Below are 16,772 nucleotides of genomic sequence, written 5' to 3' on the forward strand. Positions count from 1 at the left end.
CAGGTGAAATTTTTTCAAAGTCCCTTAAAAATTTTCCAATTTTCGTCCCAATTCCTCACATTCCCACTGAAACTTTTCAAATCCCTCTCAACATTGTTGACACCCAGATGAAGTTTTTAAAATTCTCTCTAGAATTTTCCAAATCCACCTCAACATGTTTACAATTTCACGTCAAAATTGCTAAAATTCCAGTTGAAATATTTTCAACGTCCCTTCAAAATTTTCCAGTTTTCGTACCAATTCTTCCCATTCCCATTCAAACTTTTCAACTCCCTCTCACCATTGTTGAAATTCTGTTGAAGCTTTTAAAATTCTCTCTAGAATTTTCCAAATCCACTTCAACATGTTTACAATTTCACATCAAAATTGCTAAAATTCCAGTTGAAATTTTTAAAGGCCCTTCAAAATTTTCCAATTTTCATCCCAATTCTTCCCATTCCCATTGAAACTTTTCAAATCCCTCTCAACATTGCTGAAATCCTGTTGAAAGTTTGAAACTTCTCTCTAGAATTTTCAAAATCCACTTCAACATGTTTACAATTTCACATCAAAATTGCTAAAATTCCAGTTGAAATTTTTTCAAAGTCCCTTCAAAATTTTCCAATTTTCGTCCCAATTCTTCCCATTCCCATTGAAACTTTTCAAATCCCTCTCAACATTGTTGAAATCCTGTTGAAGCTTTTACAATTCTCTCTAGAATTTTCAAAATCCACGTCCACATGTTTACAATTTCACGTCAAAATCGCTAAAATTCCAGTTGAAATTTTTTCAAAGTCCCTTCAAAATTTTCCAATTTTCGTCCCAATTCTTCCCATTCCCATTGAAACTTTTCAAATCCCTCTCAACACTGTTGAAATCCTGTTGAAGCTTTTAAAATTCTCTCTAGAATTTTCAAAATCCACGTCCACATGTTTACAATTTCACGTCAAAATTGCTAAAATTCCAGTTGAAATTTTTTCAAAGTCCCTTCAAAATTTTCCAATTTTCGTCCCAATTCTTCCCATTCCCATTGAAACTTTTCAAATCCCTCTCAACATTGTTGAAATCCTGTTGAAAGTTTGAAACTTCTCTCTAGAATTTTCAAAATCAACATCAACATGTTTACAATTTCACGTCAAAATTGCTAAAATTCCAGTTGAAATTTTTTCAAAGTCCCTTAAAAATTTTCCAATTTTCGTCCCAATTCTTCCCATACCCATTGAAACTTTTCAAATCCCTCTCAACATTGTTGAAATTCTGTTGAAGCTTTTAAAATTCTCTCCAGAATTTTAAAAATCCACCTCAACATGTTTACAGTTTCACGTCCAAATTGCTAAAATTCCAGTTGAAATTTTTTCAAAGTCCCTTCAAAATTTTCCAATTTTCGCCCCAATTCTTCCCATTCCCATTGAAACCTTTCAAATCCCTCTCAACACTGTTGAAATCCTGTTGAAAGTTTGAAACTTCTCTCTAGAATTTTCCAAATCCACGTCAACATGTTTACAATTTCACGTCAAAATTGCTAAAATTCCAGTTGAAATTTTTTCAAAGTCCCTTCAAAATTTTCCAATTTTCGTCCCAATTCTTCCCATTCCCATTGAAACTTTTCAAATCCCTCCCAAAATGGTTGAAACCCTAATAAAGCTTTTAAAATTCTCTCTAGAATTTTCCAAATCCACGTCAACATGTTTACAATTTCACGTCAAAAAATGGCTAAAATTCCAGTTGAAATTTTTTCAAACTCCCTTCAAAATTTTCCAGTTTTCGTACCAATTCTTCCCATTCCCATTGAAACTTTTCAACTCCCTCTCACCATTGTTGAAATTCTGTTGAAGCTTTTAAAATTCTCTCTAGAATTTTCCAAATCCACTTCAACATGTTTACAATTTCACATCAAAATTGCTAAAATTCCAGTTGAAATTTTTTCAAAGTCCCTTCAAAATTTTCAAATTTTCATCCCAATTCTTCCCATTCCCATTGAAACTTTTCAAATCCCTCTCAACATTGTTGAAATCCTGTTGAAAGTTTGAAACTTCTCTCTAGAATTTTCAAAATCCACTTCAACATGTTTACAATTTCACGTAAAAATTGCTAAAATTCCAGTTGAAATTTTTTCAAAGTCCCTTCAAAATTTTCCAATTTTCGTCCCAATTCTTCCCATTCCCATTGAAACCTTTCAAATCCCTCTCAACACTGTTGAAATCCTGTTGAAGCTTTTACAATTCTCTCTAGAATTTTCAAAATCCATGTCCACGTGTTTGCAATTTCACGTAAAAATTGCTAAAATTCCAGTTGAAATTTTTTCAAAGTCCCTTCAAAATTTTCCAATTTTCGTCCCAATTCTTCCCATTCCCATCGAAACTTTCCAAATCCCTCTCAACATTGTTGAAATCCTGTTGAAGCTTTTAAAATTCTCTCTAGAATTTTCAAAATCCATGTCCACATGTTTACAATTTCATGTCAAAATTGCTAAAATTCCAGTTGAAATTTTTTCAAAGTCCCTTAAAAATTTTTCAGTTTTCGTACCAATTCTTCCCATTCCCATTGAAACTTTTCAACTCCCTCTCACCATTGTTGAAATTCTGTTGAAGCTTTTAAAATTCTCTCTAGAATTTTCCAAATCCACTTCAACATGTTTACAATTTCACGTCAAAATTGCTAAAATTCCAGTTGAAATTTTTTCAAAGTCCCTTCAAAATTTTCCAATTTTCGTCCCAATTCTTCCCATTCCCATCGAAACTTTCCAAATCCCTCTCAACATTGTTGAAATTCTGTTGAAGCTTTTAAAATTCTCTCTAGAATTTTAAAACTCAATGTCCACATGTTTACAATTTCACGTCAAAATTGCTAAAATTCCAGTTGAAATTTTTTCAAAGTCCCTTCAAAATTTTCCAGTTTTCGTCCCAATTCTTCCCATACCCATTGAAACTTTTCAAATCCCTCTCAACATTGTTGAAATTCTGTTGAAACTTTTAAAATTCTCTCCAGAATTTTAAAAATCCACCTCAACATGTTTACAGTTTCACGTCCAAATTGCTAAAATTCCAGTTGAAATTTTTTCTAAGTCCCTTCAAAATTTTCCAATTTTCGTCCCAATTCTTCCCATTCCCATTGAAACTTTTCAAATCCCTCCCAAAATGGTTGAAACCCTAATAAAGCTTTTAAAATTCTCTCTAGAATTTTCCAAATCCACTTCAACATGTTTACAATTTCACGTCAAAATTGCTAAAATTCCAGTTGAAATTTTTTCCAAGTCCCTTCAAAATTTTCCAATTTTCGTCCCAATTCTTCCCATTCCCATCGAAACTTTCCAAATCCCTCTCAACATTGTTGAAATCCTGTTGAAGCTTTTAAAATTCTCTCTAGAATTTTCAAAATCAATGTCCACATGTTTACAATTTCACGTCAAAATTGCTAAAATTCCAGTTGAAATTTTTTCAAAGTCCCTTCAAAATTTTCCAGTTTTCGTACCAATTCTTCCCATTCCCATTGAAACTTTTCAACTCCCTCTCACCATTGTTGAAATTCTGTTGAAGCTTTTAAAATTCTCTCTAGAATTTTCCAAATCCACTTCAACATGTTTACAATTTCACATCAAAATTGCTAAAATTCCAGTTGAAATTTTTTCAAAGTTCCTTCAAAATTTTCAAATTTTCATCCCAATTCTTCCCATTCCCATTGAAACTTTTCAAATCCCTCTCAACATTGTTGAAATCCTGTTGAAAGTTTGAAACTTCTCTCTAGAATTTTCAAAATCCACTTCAACATGTTTACAATTTCACGTCAAAATTGCTAAAATTCCAGTTGAAATTTTTTCAAAGTCCCTTAAAAATTTTCCAATTTTCGTCCCAATTCTTCCCATTCTCATTGAAAGTTTTCAAATCCCTCTCAACACTGTTGAAATCCTGTTGAAGCTTTTACAATTCTCTCTAGAATTTTCAAAATCCATGTCCACGTGTTTACAATTTCACGTCAAAATTGCTAAAATTCCAGTTGAAATTTTTTCAAAGTCCCTTCAAAATTTTCCAATTTTCGTCCCAATTCTTCCCATTCCCATCGAAACTTTCCAAATCCCTCTCAACATTGTTGAAATCCTGTTGAAGCTTTTAAAATTCTCTCTAGAATTTTCAAAATCCATGTCCACATGTTTACAATTTCACGTCAAAATTGCTAAAATTCCAGTTGAAATTTTTTCAAAGTCCCTTCAAAATTTTTCAGTTTTCGTACCAATTCTTCCCATTCCCATTGAAACTTTTCAACTCCCTCTCACCATTGTTGAAATTCTGTTGAAGCTTTTAAAATTCTCTCTGGAATTTTCCAAATCCACTTCAACATGTTTACAATTTCACGTCAAAATTGCTAAAATTCCAGTTGAAATTTTTTCAAAGTCCCTTCAAAATTTTCCAATTTTCGTCCCAATTCTTCCCATTCCCATCGAAACTTTCCAAATCCCTCTCAACATTGTTGAAATTCTGTTGAAGCTTTTAAAATTCTCTCTAGAATTTTAAAACTCAATGTCCACATGTTTACAATTTCACGTCAAAATTGCTAAAATTCCAGTTGAAATATTTTCAAAGTCCCTTCAAAATTTTCCAGTTTTCGTACCAATTCTTCCCATTCCCATTGAAACTGTTCAAATCCCTCTCAACATTGCTGAAATCCTGTTGAAAGTTTGAAACTTCTCTCTAGAATTTTCAAAATCCACTTCAACATGTTTACAATTTCACGTCCGAATTGCTAAAATTCCAGTTGAAATTTTTTCAAAGTCCCTTCAAAATTTTCCAATTTTCGTCCCAATTCTTCCCATTCCCATTGAAACTTTTCAAATCCCTCTCAACACTGTTGAAATCCTGTTGAAGCTTTTAAAATTCTCTCTAGAATTTTCCAAATCCACTTCAACATGTTTACAATTTCACATTAAAATTGCTAAAATTCCAGTTGAAATTTTTAAAGGCCCTTCAAAATTTTCCAATTTTCGTCCCAATTCTTCCCATTCCCATTGAAACTTTTCAAATCCCTCTCAACATTGTTGAAATCCTGTTGAAGCTTTTAAAATTCTCTCTAGAATTTTCCAAATCCACTTCAACATGTTTACAATTTCACATCAAAATTGCTAAAATTCCAGTTGAAATTTTTAAAGTCCCTTCAAAATTTTCCAATTTTCGTCCCAATTCTTCCCATTCCCATTGAAACTTTTCAAATCCCTCTCAACATTGTTGAAATTCTGTTGAAGCTTTTAAAATTCTCTCCAGAATTTTAAAAATCCACTTCAACATGTTTACAATTTCACGTCAAAATCGCTAAAATTCCAGTTCAAATTTTTTCAAAGTCCCTTCAAAATTTTCCAATTTTCACCCCAATTCTTCCCATTCCCATTGAAACCTTTCAAATCCCTCTCAACACTGTTGAAATCCTGTTGAAAGTTTGAAAATTCTCTCTAGAATTTTCAAAATCCACTTCAACATGTTTACAATTTCACATCAAAATTGCTAAAATTCCAGTTGAAATTATTTCAAAGTTCCTTCAAAATTTTCCAATTTTCGTCCCAATTCTTCCCATTCCCATTGAAACTTTTCAAATCCCTCTCAACACTGTTGAAATCCTGTTGAAGCTTTTACAATTCTCTCTAGAATTTTCAAAATCCATGTCCACATGTTTACAATTTCACGTCCGAATTGCTAAAATTCCAGTTGAAATTTTTTCAAAGTCCCTTCAAAATTTTCCAATTTTCGTCCCAATTCTTCCCATTCCCATTGAAACTTTTCAAATCCCTCTCAACATTGTTGACATTCTGTTGAAAGTTTGAAACTTCTCTCTAGAATTTTCAAAATCAACATCAACATGTTTGCAATTTCACGTCAAAATTGCTAAAATTCCAGTTGAAATTTTTTCAAAGTCCCTTCAAAATTTTCCAATTTTCGTCCCAATTCTTCCCATACCCATTGAAACTTTTCAAATCCCTCTCAACATTGTTGAAATCCTGTTGAAGCTTTTAAAATTCTCTCTAGAATTTTCAAAATCCACCTCAACATGTTTACAATTTCACGTCAAAATTGCTAAAATTCCAGTTGAAATTTTTTCAAAGTCCCTTCAAAATTTTTCAGTTTTCGTCCCAATTCTTCCCATTCCCATCGAAACTTTTCAACTCCCTCTCACCATTGTTGAAATTCTGTTGAAGCTTTTAAAATTCTCTCTAGAATTTTCCAAATCCACTTCAACATGTTTACAATTTCACGTCAAAATTGCTAAAATTCCAGTTGAAATTTTTTCAAAGTCCCTTCAAAATTTTCCAATTTTCGTACCAATTCTTCCCATTCCCATCGAAACTTTCCAAATCCCTCTCAACATTGTTGAAATCCTGTTGAAGCTTTTAAAATTCTCTCTAGAATTTTAAAACTCAATGTCCACATGTTTACAATTTCACATCAAAATTGCTAAAATTCCAGTTGAAATTTTTTCAAAGTCCCTTCAAAATTTTCCAATTTTCGTACCAATTCTTCCCATACCCATCGAAACTTTCCAAATCCCTCTCAACATTGTTGAAATCCTGTTGAAGCTTTTAAAATTCTCTCTAGAATTTTCAAAATCCAGGTCCACATGTTTACAATTTCACGTCAAAATTGCTAAAATTCCAGTTGAAATATTTTCAAAGTCCCTTCAAAATTTTCCAGTTTTCGTACCAATTCTTCCCATTCCCATTCAAACTTTTCAACTCCCTCTCACCATTGTTGAAATTCTGTTGAAGCTTTTAAAATTCTCTCTAGAATTTTCCAAATCCACTTCAACATGTTTACAATTTCACATCAAAATTGCTAAAATTCCAGTTGAAATTTTTAAAGGCCCTTCAAAATTTTCCAATTTTCATCCCAATTCTTCCCATTCCCATTGAAACTTTTCAAATCCCTCTCAACATTGCTGAAATCCTGTTGAAAGTTTGAAACTTCTCTCTAGAATTTTCAAAATCCACTTCAACATGTTTACAATTTCACATCAAAATTGCTAAAATTCCAGTTGAAATTTTTTCAAAGTCCCTTCAAAATTTTCCAATTTTCGTCCCAATTCTTCCCATTCCTACTGAAACTTTTCAAATCCCTCTCAACACTGTTGAAATCCTGTTGAAGCTTTTAAAATTCTCTCTAGAATTTTCAAAATCCATGTCCACATGTTTACAATTTCACGTCAAAATTGCTAAAATTCCAGTTGAAATTTTTTCAAAGTCCCTTCAAATTTTTCCAATTTTCGTCCCAATTCTTCCCATTCCCATTGAAACTTTTCAAATCCCTCTCAAAATGGTTGAAACCCTAATAAAGCTTTTAAAATTCTCTCTAGAATTTTCCAAATCCACGTCAACATGTTTACAATTTCACGTCAAAATTGCTAAAATTGCAGTTGAAATTTTTTCAAAGTCCCTTCAAAATTTTCCAATTTTCGTCCCAATTCTTCCCATTCCCATTGAAACTTTTCAAATCCCTCTCAACATTGTTGACATTCTGTTGAAAGTTTGAAACTTCTCTCTAGAATTTTCAAAATCAACATCAACATGTTTACAATTTCACGTCAAAATTGCTAAAATTCCAGTTGAAATTTTTTCAAAGTCCCTTCAAAATTTTCCAATTTTCGTCCCAATTCTTCCCATACCCATTGAAACTTTTCAACTCCCTCTCAACATTGTTGAAATTCTGTTGAAGCTTTTAAAATACTCTCCAGATTTTTAAAAATCCACCTCAACATGTTTACAGTTTCACGTCAAAATTGCTAAAATTCCAGTTGAAATTTTTTCAAAGTCCCTTCAAAATTTTCCAATTTTCGCCCCAATTCTTCCCATTCCCATTGAAACCTTTCAAATCCCTCTCAACACTGTTGAAATCCTGCTGAAAGTTTGAAACTTCTCTCTAGAATTTTCCAAATCCACGTCAACATGTTTAAAATTTCACGTCAAAATTGCTTACATTCCAGTTGAAATTTTTCCAAAGTCCCTTCAAAATTTTCCAATTTTCGTCCCAATTCTTCCCATTCCCATCGAAACTTTCCAAATCCCTCTCAACATTGTTGAAATCCTGTTGAAGCTTTTAAAATTCTCTCTAGAATTTTCAAAATCCATGTCCACATGTTTACAATTTCACGTCAAAATTGCTAAAATTCCAGTTGAAATTTTTTCAAAGTCCCTTCAAAATTTTCCAGTTTTCGTCCCAATTCTTCCCATTCCCATTGAAACTTTTCAACTCCCTCTCACCATTGTTGAAATTCTGTTGAAGCTTTTAAAATTCTCTCTAGAATTTTCCAAATCCACTTCAACATGTTTACAATTTCACATCAAAATCGCTAAAATTCCAGTTGAAATTTTTTCAAAGTCCCTTCAAAATTTTCCAATTTTCGTCCCAATTCTTCCCATACCCATCGAAACTTTCCAAATCCCTCTCACCATTGTTGATATCCTGTTGAAGCTTTTAAAATTCTCTCTAGAATTTTCAAAATCCATGTCCACATGTTTACAATTTCACGTCAAAAATGCTAAAATTCCAGTTGAAATTTTTTCAAAGTCCCTTCAAAATTTTCCAATTTTCGTCCCAATTCTTCCCATTCCCATTGAAACTTTTCAAATCCCTCTCAACATTGTTGAAATTCTGTTGAAGCTTTTAAAATTCTCTCCAGAATTTTAAAAATCCACCTCAACATGTTTACAATTTCACGTCAAAATTGCTAAAATTCCAGTTGAAATTTTTTCAAAGTCCCTTCAAAATTTTCCAATTTTCGCCCCAATTCTTCCCATTCCCATTCAAACTTTTCAAATCCCTCTCAACATTGTTGAAATCCTGTTGAAAGTTTGAAACCTCTCTCTAGAATTTTTAAATCCACGTCAACATGTTTACAATTTCACGTCAAAATTGCTAAAATTCCAGTTGAAATTTTTTCAAAGTCCCTTCAAAATTTTCCAATTTTCGTACCAATTCTTCCCATTCCCATTGAAACTTTTCAACTCCCTCTCACCATTGTTGAAATTCTGTTGAAGCTTTTAAAATTCTCTCTAGAATTTTCAAAATCCACTTCAACATGTTTACAATTTCACGTCAAAATTGCTAAAATTCCAGTTGAAATTTTTTCAAAGTGTCTTCAAAATTTTCCAATTTTCACCCCAATTCTTCCCATTCCCATTGAAACTTTTCAAATCCCTCTCAACATTGTTGAAATCCTGTTGAAAGTTTGAAACTTCTCTCTAGAATTTTCAAATCCACGTCAACATGTTTACAATTTCACGTCAAAATTGCTAAAATTCCAGTTGAAATTTTTTCAAAGTCCCTTCAAAATTTTCCAATTTTCGTCCCAATTCTTCCCATTCCCATTGAAACTTTTCAAATCCCTCTCAACATTTTAGAAATTCTGTTGAAGCTTTTTGAAATTCTCTCCAGAATTTTAAAAATCCACCTCAACATGTTTACAATTTCACATCAAAATTGCTAAAATTCCAGTTGAAATTTTTTCAAAGTCCCTTCAAAATTTTCCAATTTTCGCCCCAATTCTTCCCATTCCCATTCAAACTTTTCAAATCCCTCTCAACATTGTTGAAATCCTTTTCAAAGTTTGAAACTTCTCTCTAGAATTTTCAAAATCCACGTCAACATGTTTACAATTTCACGTCAAAATTGCTAAAATTCCAGTTGAAATTTTTTCAAAGTCCCTTAAAAATTTTCTAATTTTCGTCCCAATTCTTCACATTCCCATTGAAACTTTTCAAATCCCTCTCAAAATTGTTGAAATTCTGTTTAAGCTTCTAAAATTCTCTCTTCACAGGCACTTCCCAGAGCCTTTTCATACGTCAAATTTCTTGTCAAAAGCAACTGGGGAAACCCGAAGTATACCTGCATTTATCAAGTGCGGGTACACGGGAAGATGGCGAAACCAGAAAGCCTCAGCTGAAACCTGAGTAGAAACAAAGGCAAAAAATAAAAAATGCTGTGTCAGTTCAGGTCGGTGTAGAAGATTTGTAAACCGGATTCCTCAGCCCATGAATGTTCCTGTTCTTGGCTCATCTGTGTCGGAGGTTCATTTGTGTTGGGGTGATTAGTGTCATTAGTGTTGGTTAGTAGACATACACACAAGAACTGGATTAGACAGAGAGACAGGAGAGGATAGAAATAAACAGCACCCCAGATACAGCATCATAGATACAGCATCCCAGATACAGCAGCCCAGATACAGCATTCTAGATATGGCACCCCAGATACAGCATCCCAGATACAGCATCCCAGGTACAGCATCCTAGATACAGCATCCCAGATAAAGTATCCAAGATACAGTATCCTAGATACAGTATCCCAGATACATCAAGCCAGATACAGCATCTTAGATACACTATCCTAGATACAGTATCCCAGATACAGCATCCTAGATACAGCATCCCAAAAACAGCATGCCAGATACAGCATCTCAGATACAGCATCCCAGATACAGCATCCTAGATACAGCATCCAACATACAGTATCCCAGATAGAGCGTCCTAGATACAGCATCCTACATACAGCATCCAAGATACAGCATCCTAGATACAGCATCCCAGATACAGCATCCCAGATACAGCATCCTAGATACATCATCCTAGATACAGAATCCCAGATAAAGCGTCCTAGATACATCATCCCAGATAGAGTATCCCAGATACAGCATCCGAGATAAAGAATTCCAGATAGAGCACCCTAGATACGGTATCCCAGATAGAGCATCCCAGATACAGCATTCCAGACACAGAATCCTAGATACAGCATCATAATACATCATCCCAGATTCAGAATACCAGATACACCATCCAAGATATAGCATCCCAGACAAAGCATCCTAGATCCAGCATCCAAGATACAGTATCCCAGACACAGCATCCTAGACACAGCATCCTAGATACAGTATCCTTAATAGCGTATCCCAGATACAGCATCCCAGATACTACATCCTAGTTACAGCACGCTAGATACAGTATCCCAGATACAGTATCTCAGATACCGTATCCCAGATACAGCATCCTAGATACAGCACCCCAGATACATTATCCCAGATACCATATCCCAGATACATCATCCTACATAAAGCATCCAAGATACATCATCCCAGATACAGCATTCTAGATACACTATCCTAGATACAGTATCCCAGATACAGCATCCTAGATACAGCATCCCAGATACAGCATCCCAGACAGAGCATCCTAGAAACAGTATCTTAGACAGAGTATCTTAGCTACAGCATCCCAGATACAGCATCCCGGTTAGAGCATCCCGGAAACAGCATCCCAAATTCAGCATACGAGATACAGCATCTAAAATACAGCATCCCAGACACAGAATCCTAGATACAGCATCCTAGATACAGTAACCCAGATAAAGTATCCCAGATACAGCAGACAATATACAGCATCCTAGATACAGTATCCCAGATACAGCATCCCAGATACAGCATCCTAGACAGAGCATCCAAATACAGTATCCTAAATACCGTATCCCAGATACAGCATCCCAGATACAGCATCCTAGATACAGCATCCCAGATACAGTATCCCAGATACAGTATCCCAGATACCGAATCCCAGATACAGCATCCTAGATACAGCATCCTAGATAGAGCATCTTAGGTACAGCATCCCCGATACAGCATCCTAGATATATCATCCAAGATACAGCATCCCAGATACATAATCCTAGATACAGTATCCAAGATACAGCATCCTAGACACAGCATCCTAGTTGCAGCATCCAAGATACAGCATCCCAGATACAGCATCCCAAATACAGCATCCCACATATAGTATTCCAGATACAGCATCCCATATACAGCATCCCAGATACGGCATCCCAGATACATCATGCTAGATACAGCATCCCAAATACTGCATCCCAGGTACAGTATCCTCGATACAGCATCCTAGATACAGCATCCCAGATTCAGCATAATATATACATCATCCTAGATACAGCATCCTAGGTACAGCATCCCAGATACAGCATCCTAGATACAGCATCCTACATAGAGCATCCCTGATTCAGCATACTAGAAACAGCATCCAAGATACAGCATCCCAGATACAGCATCCTAGATACAGCATCCCAGATACAGCATCCTAGTTCCAGCATCCTAGATACAGCATCCCAGATATACCATCCTAGATACAACATCCCCGATACAGCATCCTAGATACAACATCCTTGATACAGCATCCCAGATTCAGCATACTAGATACAACATCGAATATACAGCATCCCAGATACAGCATCCTAGATACAGTATCCAAGATACAGCATCCCAGACACAGCATCCTAGATACAGCATCCTAGGTGCAGCATGCCAGTATCCCAATACAGCATCAAAGTATCACAGTACCACAGTATGACAGTATTTTTGGGATTGGAAGGGACCTCAAATGATCATCTAGTCCAATCCCCCTGCTGGAGCAGGAACGGCCAGTTGAGGTCGCACAGGAACATGTCCACGTGGGTTTTGAATGTCTGTAGAGAAGGAGACTCCACAACCTCCCTGGGCAGCCTGTTCCAGTGCTCCGTCACCCTCACTGAGAAGAAGTTTTTTCTCAAATTTAAGTGCAACCTCTTGTTTTCCACCTTGATCCCATTAGCCCTTGTCCTATCGTTTTTTGCCACCGAGAAGAGCCTGGCTCCATCCTCGTGGCACTCACCCTTTATATATTTATAAGCATTAATAAGGTCACCCCTCAGTCTCCTCTTCTCCAAACTAAAGAGACTCAGCTCCCTCAGCCTTTCTTCATAAGGGAGGTGCTCCACTCCCTTAATCATCTTTGTTGCCCTACGCTGGACCCTCTCCAGCAGTTCCCTGTCCTTCTGGAACTGAGGAGCCCAGAACTGGACACAATATTCCAGATGGGGTCTCACCAGGGCGGAGTAGAGGGGAAGGAGAACCTCTCTTGATCTACTAACCACCCCCCTTCTAATACAGCCCAGGATGCCATTGGCCTTCCAGGCCACAAGGGCACAGTGCTGGCTCATGGTCATCCTGTTGTCCACCAGGACCGCCAGGTCCCTTTCCCCTACACTGCTCTCTAATATGTAATTTCCCAACCTATACTGGACCCTGGGGTTGTTCCTGCCCAGATGCAGGACTCTACACTTGCCCTTGTTAAATTTCATCAGGTTTTTCCCCGCCCAACTCTCCAGCCTGTCCAGGTCTCTGGATGGCAGCACAGCCTTCTGGCGTGTCAGCTGCTCCTCCCAGCTTGGTGTCATCTGCAAACTTGCTGATAGTACACTCTATTCCCTCGTCTAAATAGTTAATGAATATATTGAATAATATTGGCCCCAGTACTGACCCCTGAGGCACTCCACTAGATGCCGGCCTCCAACTAGACTCTGCACCATTGACTACCACTCTCTGGCTTCTCTCCTTAAGCCAGTTTGCAACCCACCTCACTACTCTATTGTCCAGACCACACCTCCTCAACTTAGATGTGAGGATGCTGTGGGAGACTGTGTCAAAGGCTTTCCTGAAGTCAAGGTAGACCACATCCACTGCTCTGCCATCATCCATCCACCTTGTTACATTCTCATAAAAGGCTATGAGTTTGGGCAAGCATGACTTACCCTTGGTAAAGCCATGCTGACTGCCCCTAATAACCCTCTTATCCCTGATATGCCTTGAGATGGCACCAAGGATAAGCTGTTCCATTACTTTCCCAGGGACGGAGGTGAGGCTGACCGGTCTATAGTTACTCGGGTCCTCCTTCTTGCCCTTTTTGAAGACTGGAGTGACATTTGCTTTCCTCCAATCCTCGGGCAACTCTCCCGTTTCCCAAGACTTGGCAAAGATGATGGAGAGCGGTCCAGCAATGACTTCAGCCAGCTCCCTCAGCACCCGTGGGTGCATCCCATCTGGACCTATGGATTTATGGATGTCCAGACTATTTAATTGCTCCCTAACCCAGTCCTCATCGACTAAAGCAAACTCCTCCATTGACCTGGCTTCATCCGGGGTCTCAGGGGTACAGGGCTCCCCAGGACAGCCTCCGGCAGAGTAGACAGAGACAAAGAAGGCATTCAGTAATTCCGTCTTCTGTGTATCTTCTGCCACCAGGGCACCCACCCCATTCCTCAGTGGGCCTACATTGCCTCTGGTATTAGTTTTATCTGCTATGTATTTGAAAACGTTCTTTTTGCTGTCCTTGACCCCTCTCGCCAGCTGTAATTCTAAGGAGGCCAATTTCTTCCCCAAGGGGCTGTGGGGCATTGGAACAGGCTGCCCAGGGCAGTGCTGGAGTCACCATCCCTGCAGTGTTGGACAGACGGACATGAGGTTCTCAGGACATGGGGCAGTCCAGGGCTGGGTTATGGTTGGACTCGATGATCTTGAGTGTCTCTTCCAACCAAAATGATTCTGTGATTCTGTTCTACAGTTCTCTTGTTGCCTGCTTGAGCTTTTTCACCCCCTGCTATAATCAGGTCACACCAGGGCTGGACACGAGGAGATGTGAAACCTGGGTTGCGGTGCTGGACGATTGTTGGTGGTGAGTACAGCGCTTGGGTCACCAGAGCTGTCCCTTCATCCTCCTTCAGCAGCACTCAAGCAGTTTGGAGGAAGCCAATCCTCAAGAACTCGCTGGGAATGGCCAAGCCAGGAAAAAAGAAAGGTTGATTGCAGGAAAGGATGAAATATATATGCAGGGAGCTCTAAGTCAGAAAAGGCATCCCACGGATGCGTGAGGGAGATGCCCTGGAGCTGTGCAGCACTGTGCGAGGAGGACCCCCAATCCAATGCACCCAGTTCCCGGCTAAACATGAATAGCAATAAACATCTATCAAATGCTCAGGCCTGTACAAGGATTGTTGTGGTCCCATTTCTTCTTCAATCACTAAAAGGTTTTGGGCGGATGCTGCAGCACTGGGGGGAGATGCAGGGTCTGGTCTGATTGAAGCGGTTTTGGCCGGGGATCCGGTGCGTGCAGGGAGGTGGATTCACTGGAAACAGCGGCTGGTTTGGGGGGTGAGACCAGAATCCACGGAGTGGGAGATGGGGCTGCAAGAAGCATCTTGTAATGATGCTTCCAGACTGATTGTGGAGGATGGGAGCAGGACACAGGGACGTGACCAGCGACGGCTCCTTCCTGCTGGGAGCCCTCGGGAGGGGGAAGGTGTAGCCTCAGCCTCTCCCTCTGCATCCTTTTTCGCTCTCCCTCTGCATTGTGCCAGTCGTGCAGGGGTGGCTGGACCAGCCTGAGCCTCTTCCTTCAGATCTCAAGTCTCAGGGCCCAAACAAGGGGGTTATTTCCCCCTGAGGGGCTCAGCAGCACCTCCTGACCCTGAGCAAGAGGTGGCGGATGAACCATCCCTGGTGACATCCCAGGCCAGGCTGGACGGGGCTCTGAGCACCCTGAGCTGGTGAAGATGTCCCTCTGCTCATGGCAGGGGTGGCACTGGGGAGCTGGGAAGGTCTCAACCCAAATCATTCTATGATTTTCCACTTCACAGCAGCAGTTCACAGCCGGGCTGGGTACCACTGCCATGCCGGGTGCCAGTAGCTCTGTCTCTGCCCCTCCACCTGGTCTGGGTCACCGCAGGCCAGCCCAGCTGCTCCCGGGCTCAGCTGGGGCTGTTTAAGCCATGAAAGGTCTCACCTGGAGCCTGGTGGGTTCATAAGCACCCACCTGGGCTCTTTGTGGGCAGCTCCCCTTATAAACCAGCAGCCTGCTTGTCCTGAGGGCTTTTTCTTTTTTTCTTTGTTTTTGCCCTTCTTTTTCACTTTGTCTTTCAGGAACCTCACTTTGGAGGTGGGGAGGGTTGGGCTTTGCTACTTGTGGGTCCCTAGGATGTAGTATCAGGATTTTCTACCCTTCCCAGCACTGCCAAGCAGGTAAGGACACAGCAATGAGCTGCCTCTGCTCCCCCATGGCTGGGCTGGGTTCGGGGGCTCTGCAGTCAGGAGGTGTCCCAGCCCTGTCCTCCTCCTTTTTGCCATCCCAGATGAAGGACAATGTTGTCACGTAGCTCTGGAGTGGCCTCTGATAGCGCAAAGAAGCTCTGTCCCGGCACTGAACATCCGTGCGTCCCGGAGCCGCTCGCTCGCCCTGCTCAGCCGCGAGGGATTCGGCAAGGGCTTCAGCGGGTACGTGGCTGTTGGGATGTGCACGGGGTCTCACCTCGTGTTTGTCCCCAAGGGAATGTGTCTCTTCTCTGGGATGGGTTTAGATTCACGGTCTCAGCACCGGGAGCCTCGCAGGGTGCAGGCTGCTGTTCCCCTGTGTTCGGGGCAGAGCTGGTGTCCCTGGTGTCCCTACTGCCCCCATGGCAGAGACTGGGCAGTGCTGACATCCCAAAGGCCACCAGTACACACCTGTGTACCTGCTGCTCTGCCAGGAGCTTCAGCAACATGAGGGATGCCTTGGAGGCTGATGTGTTGGACCGCAGCTGCTCCATCCCTGACCCACAGCTGGTCCAGAGGATCTTGTCCCAGGTGGAGTTCTACCTTTCTGATGAGAACCTGGCCAAGGATGCTTTCCTGCTGAAACACATCCAGAAGAACAAGATGGGCTTTGTCAGCATCAAACTGCTGACGTCCTTCAAGAAGGTAGGTGCCCCCTGGTGCCGGCCAGCGGGGCTTGGAAGTGGTCTTCACGTGGAGGGTGTCCGTGTGTCTGGGTGTCCTCTGGCTGCTTCTGCTGGGGTATATGGGGAGGTCCAGGTTGCCATTTCCAGAGCCCATTGGGAACGTTCTCCTGCAAACCCCAAAGATGCTCATGTGGCATGGGGACGTTGCTTTGCTGTGGTTTCAGGTTGATGGGGTCGCAGCCT

The sequence above is a fragment of the Streptopelia decaocto genome, assembly GCF_964273445.1.
Source record: "Streptopelia decaocto genome assembly, contig: HAP1_SCAFFOLD_95, whole genome shotgun sequence".
In the NCBI taxonomy this organism is placed as follows: Eukaryota; Metazoa; Chordata; class Aves; order Columbiformes; family Columbidae; genus Streptopelia; species Streptopelia decaocto.